Raw genomic sequence first — 7,465 nt, 5'->3', positions numbered from 1 at the left:
GTCTAAGACATACTTTTAAAAGTGATGTCATCAACCTATCTTTTAACCACTGTGCCCCACATCCCTTTTCAACTTTGTTACATCCTTCATTCAGATCCGATGTGTTTTCTTTAGAATTTCCCCACTAGCCACACTTACAGTTAGGCATCCTCCACACAGTCACTTGTGGAAGCTCATGGCGTCGCTGGATGATCTTTTGTGTGTCCCAGTGTGTGGGAGGCTCAATAACTCCAGGCCTCCAATCCTATTGCAAGTGGGTTTCCAGGTTTCTTTTCCCCTACCTCTGCTGAGCTAAACTCCTAATTCTTCTTACCTCGCCTATTTCCCATAAGTCTCCTGCAATGTCCCGGAGGTGGGACTTCCTGTCATAGCCCGGTTGCCTAGTTACTCGCGCCTTTTACCCGCCGACATCATTTCCCTATGACTCCACTATATATACCCAGAGTTTCCTTTGAATAAACGAAACTTGATCAGAATCCTGTCTTGTCTCCATTTCTCATGTCTCCTGTCCTTTGTCCCCTCCTCAATTCCCCGCTTCTCTCCCAGGTGACCTTCGTTGACTGACCCGCTGGCTTGGGACACAGTGAGCATTCATGGCATTCCTGGTGCCCCGCATCTGACAGTGAGTAAGAGACCATTCCAGGCTCCTAGGAGCTGGGGTCTTAAGTGAGCACAGGTATGTGAGAAAATAAATGGCAGTTCAGTGTGAAGAGTGTAGATAACGGGCATTTCAGAGGCCCCTCTGGTAAATCAGATAGCTTATAGGAAACCTTTTCAGCTCTCTGACTAAGGAGTGCATAAAGAAGATGTGGTATTTTTACACGATGGAGTATTTTTCAACATAAAACAAGATAAATTTGAGGCTTTTGTTGGTAAATGGATGCAACTAGACACCATACTTTTAAGTGAAATCAATCAGACCTATATATGCAGACATCACATTGTCTCCTTAGTGTGAGAACCTGAAAGAGCACATGGAATCTGAAGGGTACACTAGACACTGGGGAAAGGGAATTTGCTTGTTTACAAGGAAAGAGTTACCCAGTTGGAAAGGACAGGCCACGGAGTAGGGGGCAAAGATATAGCTGTATGTGGGCAGGGTCATTGGGACAGTTGTGCTGTGGATTTCTGCTGCTCTGTGGAAGGGGACAGATAATGCTTAATTTGTTTTGTCTGTTTTTCAATTGTTTGTCCATTTTATGTTCTTAATTTTTTATATATTTCCTTCTTTTCCTTCTTCTTCCAAGTTTGCATGCATATCACTGGTAATATGAATAACTAGCTGGAAGACAATACTATGCATTACAACAAAATCTGTGAAATTCGTAGTATTTTGTTAAGTGAAATCTGTATCATTTGTAATTGTCCTGTTTTAATACTATTTTGTACTCTCTTTTAAAAAATAAAAATCTTTTTTTAAAAAAGGAAAAACTGGCATGCCCAATCATAAGCCTTTGTACCTCCCCTACTCTCTTTAAAACTGCCATTAATTCCTCCCATGTTATTAATTTGTTTATTCTCCCAGAAGCCATTGGGGGAAAAAGCACCCAAAGATTATGTCTTTTCCTTCAAAATTCCTGTATACATTTCAGACATGGATCATTACATCTAGAAACAACAAAACTGCTCACACTTCACGCTGATGCTTCCTTTCAGGTTGGACATCTGCTTGGGTTCTCCCTCATTATCTCACTTTTGGCTTATTTTATCTTTATTTCTTCCCCTATGAAATAAGTGCATGAATTTTTTAATTAAATGTGCACTCCGTTTGGTACCATATACCTTTTTAAAATTTCTTAAACTCCTCACACACCAACCTTCTTTTATTCCTTCTGCCTCTTTTTTCATCATCTGACTATTTCCAGGCAGAATAAAATCCTCTTGCTTATTTTTTTTCCAACTCCAGCAAACAATTCTTTTTCTTTCTATAAATGGTCTATGAGAAAACATCTAGCACTAGAAACATTAATTTTATTCTTTGTTGTCATTGATATTACTTCTTTGAATAATTACTTGAACTTTCTGGCATCTCTAAAGGGAAAGGGGTGGTCAGTAATTTTCTTGTAGCTTTTAGCTCTATAGGAATTTTCTCGATATTTCCTACATTGCTACCATGTTTTCTTTATTCCAAGGAAGTAATCTCACTATTACACACTGTGATCATGTTTCGTTTTCCAACCTACATTAGTTCTTGTACCTACATATCTGATGTACCAGCACACTTTCTGCCTTTTTATGTGTACATAAGATGTAGGTTTAAATAAAAACACTTTTGAGCTACTATGTATAAGGATCTCACTCGCATTTAGTATTTCCAATTCACAACGCATTGCCACCAGCCCAAGAATTTTTTACTTTCAAGTGTCCAGATTTTTTAGGGTGGCAAAAAGTACAAAAGTTCCAACTCAATTCATTTATTAATACTGTTTATTCTTAACAGTAAAGTTGGTCTGCTTAACTCTAAAGACGTTCTGAGCATTCACAGTGCTAACAGTGTAGTTCTTGTCTGAGGCTGTCTCTCTCCCATCTCTGTATATTCACAGCTTCCTCCAACTCTTCCTTTTCCCTCCAGGGGCCCCTTTAATCTCAGATTCTGTGCCTGAACCTTATGCTCACCGAGCACATCCATCTCTGAGATGGGAGAATCTATTCTTTGTTAATTTCTCTGCATCCTTTATCTTAGTTGCTGTTTGCTCCCTCGCATACTTCAGGCAAAACCTGCTCTGCTAGTCATTTTTTTATGATGTGCTTTTCCTGTCTGAGATCACTTCCTGCCCCATTCCAGATGGATTGCTTTTAGTCTTAAATGTTTTTTTTTTTTCCTTCTTTCCTTTCAGGTCCTCAAATACTAAGTAAGAAAACATCTTACCCCTCTTTCCTGAAGGTTTTTCTTGCTATTATGTTGGACAGGACTCCAGTAAATTTATCTATATGGTCTGTTCAGATACAGTGAAAGTCGAGCTCATACAAGCATGAAAATGCATAGCTTCTCCAAGCCTCGGGGCCATCATCTACACAAAGAAAAGGATTTTTAAATCATTGTTTTCACAGGATTTTTATGAGATAATGTGATAAAATTATTAGCATAATTCTATGCATATCAGAGGCACTAAATACTTGGTAATGAGACAATCTCTTTTAAAACTTCCCTTTTTGGGCTGGTGAGATGGCTCAGTGGTCTAAAGCACCTACTTAGAACAAGCTTAGCAAAGCACAGGGACCGCGGTTCAATCCCCCAGCACCACATGCCAGCCAGCCCCGCCCCCTGGTGGGCTGAGCTGGCCACACACACACACACACACACACACACACACACACACACACATAAATAAAATAAAAAATAAAAAAAATAAAAAATAAAACTTCCCTTTTGCTGACCTTTCAGGAAAGCTCTGCTGTTCCTACTTTTATGCATTTGTGATTTTTATAATGGCAATTTACAATGATGTTTATTACCAGATCTCGTATGGAAATACTTTCGTGCGCTGTGTCTGTAGCAGTTGTTGGGTTGTTTTGGAAGCTTCAGCTCCTTTGATTTCCATCATAATGGTCTGGGGCATGGTGGCAAAGCCCACTCTTGGAGGCCCACATTCACCCTGCCTTTAATAACTTCCAGTAGCCTGACTAGACATCACATCTCAGCCACACTCTCTGGGCCTACATCGTCAAGGTGCTTCCCTGTACCACTGCACTCCACTTGGGAAATATAGAAAAGACTGGTGGTTTCAGTAAACACCAGAGCACACTATATTATAAGCTTTTAGAATTTCTCATTGTAAGTATGTGAATGCTTGTTTAAAATGTTTGTGCAGAGCCAGGGAGATAGCTCAGCAGTCTCATATTTTATCAGGTAAAGTGTTTGATGTTTCTAGCATTGATAGTTAATTACCATTTTAAAAAACTTGACTGACCTTGGCAGATACAAAAGTTACATTTCTTGTTATATAGGTCTTGCTTTATCTTGGTCTTAACCATCTAGCGGAAAAGTATAAAAACGAAGTATAAAAAGTAAAGCCATATTAATATGCTGAGCTGTAAAAGGCTCAAGTCAACAACTTCTGACATTGTCAGTCCTATGGATAACCCACTACTATTATGGACTACTGGACTGTGTTGGATTATTTTGCTGAATTCACACACTTGCAATATTTAAATGGCAATGGAATACCCATCTCTGACAAAACTAAACTGAAAAATTGGTTACAAATGAAGGACCATTTTTTTTCTGTATATACAAAATAGTTAGGATAGATATGCTGCTGCTTTCTCTTAATTCAATGAGAAGAAAGATTTGTACTAATAGTGTTTGGACAGGATGTCATTTCTGCATCTTATACTATGAATAACCACCACAAAACAACAATATGCAATGTATTAATTATTGAAGCTGTCCTACTTACTAATTGCTTTTGAAACTGTCTCATTGCTATTTGTTTCTCAATAAAATTAATTTAAAAAAAGAAACTACAAAGCAAGTTTCACCGAGAAGCTCTCATCATTTCCCAGGCAATTTAAAAACATTACAGAATTTTGCAAATCAAAAGCTGAGAAATATTAATATTCTTGTTGTTGTAGACTATCAATATGTACCTAGTTCAGATAGTCTCAAACAGCCAGCTTGAATTGCACCCTATGATGTTTAAAGTTTCCTGCCCCCATCACCTTCCTCTCCAGTGAAGTTGATGTTCCCCTCACACACATCATTTACTTGGGACTCTCCTAAATCCATTAATAACCCTGAGAAACAGATCAGGGTTTGTATATGTTCTCAGTTACTGCTGGGGTCACTGAGGAGCAGAGGGATTAGCAATGTTCCTAAAGTCATACAAAGATGTTTAACCAAGTCCAGGTCCTAAACCAGTCGTCTCAACTTGTATTTCTTTCATTGAATGCCATGAAGTCATTCCTTGTAGAATGGTACAGGAAAGATAGCATATAAAGACGTAGATATTTTATAGACTCTTCTCATCTAGAAAACCAACAAACAGTAGGCTTCTGTCAAACATTCCCTTTTCAATTTCAGTATCTTAATTTAAAAGACAAAGTATTGAGAACATGGGTTAGAAAGGTATTGCTAAAGTATTGCATCTAGACATTACAGAATTTTGCAAAGGACATGTTGGCTTCTCAGCAGAAAGCATGCCGAGGACGAGCTCACTGAGGTGCATCCTCTCCCTCCATCCTGCCTATTTGCAGGGTACTTTCACCACACCAGGCATGTGAAGCAGTTCCAACATTTTTCAAACAGCACACAAATAGAACCCCCCATACTGGCTACTGATGAGGCAGTCAAATAGTTACTCTCAGACCTGAACGACTCTTTGAAAGTGCCACTTACAGCTTAGCATTGACGCTGCAGGCCAGGAGCAGCAGTGGGGCACTTGTGTGATGATGTTGCTTTGGGAAAAAATCAGTGTCCGAGCCGCCTGCCATATCTAACGCAGCTATCAGCTTCACGCACATTTGTTTACATATCCTGTCATCATTCTTGCAGTTCTAAAAAATTTAAATATATATAGATATTACTGTAAATGAACATATAAATAATACATAAATAAATATAACTTTGCTTGAAAATTAATCTGAGGGCCAGCCAGATAGCTCAGCAGATTAAAGCAACTGCTTAGGCAGGCACAGGAATTGGGGTTTGATCCCTGGCGTGCCATGCCAGCCCCACCCCCGGGATGCACTGAGGTGGCAACTGAGACTGGGAGTGGTGGTGCAGGCCTGTAATCCCAGCGCTTGGGAGGTTGAAAACCAGAGGATCACTACAAGTCTGAGGTGTGTAGTGAGCCCGAGTACACTCTGTACTTACTAAACACATTTGAAAAAAAAATCATCTGGGGCCAGGGAGATAGCGCAGTAGAATAAGTATTTGCCTGGCAAGTGCAAGGCCCTGAGTTCATTCCACTGTATATTGCAAAAAAAAGTCTGATCCTGGTGCGAGCATCCATGGAAAAAATATGATCAAACAATAGATTTTTGAAATCCTTTCAAGCTTTCATCTTTCTCCAGAAAAGAAAACAACTAAAGAAAAAGCAATGATGTTTAAAACCTTTCTGGAAAGTAGTGGAGATAACTAGACTTCTTCTTACAGGAAACCATCTGTAAATACTTATATGTTTAGTAGGCTTCAAAGTGTGTTACAGCACCTTGTATTCATTTCTTACCCTGCTTTCTATTCCTACTTTTCTTTTCTTGCTTGTTTGTTTTGTTTTGTTTTTTAATGCATGGTACTGGGTTTCACTATGTAAGCTTGGACTCGCAGTGGTCCTCCTGTATTCAGCCTCCCCAGCGCTGGGATTACAGGTGTGCACCAGCACGCCTGGACTTGGTGACCAGCTAGGTGCATTCGGGGGTGGGACTGGTGAGTCATGTGGTGCTGCGGATCCAGCCGGCCCCTGCCCTTGCCCAAGTAGGCGCTTAGTCTGCTGAGCCCTCCTTTTATTTTCTGTAAGTTTTCCTTTATTTCTGCCATTTATGTTATTCTAAGCTATCTTCCTGTTCTTTTTTGCTTTCATATTTGTCCTCTATTTTACGTTTTGCACAGTGTGCTGGAAGTGTACTTCCTGATGGGTAGATTTAGCTTCCTGGTGAAATCTAGACACTTCTGCATTTCTTGGAGCTGAAAGGAGATAGCTCCTCTCACAATCGAATTGAAGTTGAAACCAGTACTCATTTGTCCTTGTTTCTATCTCTAACCCCTAGAAATCAATGACATTTCCAACCTGCCAGTATCAAAATCTTCTGTTAGTTGTTGCAACAACAGCTAATAATAAAGACGTGTTACTGATGAAGTCTAATCTTTTAGTTTTTCTACAAGTCACAAGTTGTGTTATGTAAGAAAGTAATCAGTAGACTATTTTTAGTTTTTGGTTTATAGAATAATTGAATGGAAAGCACAGATCCCATATTCTTACCTTGTATATTCTTTTTTTTTTTTTGCTACTGATATTTTGTATAAGTATGGTACATGTTTTAAAATTCGTGAATCAATGTTAACACAATCTTCTAGTCTAAAGTTTACACCATTAGGCCTTTGTTCATGTTATACATCTTGTGGGCTTTGACAAGTGAAAACTGCATGCATCTACAACGATACTATCATACAGAATAATTTCTTCTGAAGCTTCTGTGCCCCACGTATTCATCTCTGCTTCCTTTTTTGTAAACCTGAGGCAATCACTGACCCTTTTACCTCCATATTTTTGCTTTTTATGTAATATAAAGTTGGAATCACCCTTTTCAGATTGGTTGCTTCAGCTGAGAAATATTCATTTAAATTCCCTCCATATTTTTCATGGCTTCATAGCTCTTAGTTTTATACCTGAGTAGTAGCTGTATTGTGTGAACATACCACATTTTCTCCATTTATCTACTGAAAGACATCTTGGTGACTTCCAACTTTTAGCAGTTTTGAATAGTGAAGTTTTAGATATCTGTATGTAGTTTTTTATATAGATGC

The sequence above is a fragment of the Octodon degus genome, unplaced genomic scaffold (genome assembly GCF_000260255.1).
Source record: "Octodon degus isolate 3935 unplaced genomic scaffold, OctDeg1.0 scaffold00075, whole genome shotgun sequence".
Lineage (NCBI taxonomy): Eukaryota > Metazoa > Chordata > Mammalia > Rodentia > Octodontidae > Octodon > Octodon degus.
This window is presented reverse-complemented; position numbering follows the sequence as displayed.